General features: G+C 32.9%; 1 protein-coding gene across 1 annotated transcript in view; it reads left to right on the top strand.

The window, feature by feature from the left end:
- Positions 1–286, top strand: part of TONSL (tonsoku-like, DNA repair protein) — a 10,627-nt gene that overhangs the window by 803 nt on the left and 9,538 nt on the right. The gene's annotated exons all lie outside the window — the stretch shown is intronic.

Here is a 286-nt window from a genome sequence, read left to right as displayed (position 1 = left end):
TTTGAGGGTGTGCTGTTTTGTGGTTTGGATTTTTTTAACCAAAATTTGATGGTGTGGTGTTTTGTTGGGGTCTTCTCTTTTAACCAAAATTTGATGGGTTTTTTTAACCAAAAATTGAGATTTGTGGGTTGTTTTTACCAAAATTTGAGGATGTGGTGTTTTGGTTTGGTTTTTTTAACCAAAATTTCAGGGTAGTTTCTTTTTTTTAACCAAAACTTGAGGGTTGTGTCTATTTTTTAACCAAAATTTGAGGGTGTGGTGTTTTGTTGTTCGGGGTTTTTTTAAC

This window comes from Haliaeetus leucocephalus, unplaced genomic scaffold, assembly GCF_000737465.1.
Source record: "Haliaeetus leucocephalus isolate CR32 unplaced genomic scaffold, Haliaeetus_leucocephalus-4.0 Scaffold271, whole genome shotgun sequence".
NCBI lineage: Eukaryota > Metazoa > Chordata > Aves > Accipitriformes > Accipitridae > Haliaeetus > Haliaeetus leucocephalus.
Note: the sequence above shows the minus strand (reverse complement) of the source record. Positions and strands in the feature narration are given on the sequence as shown.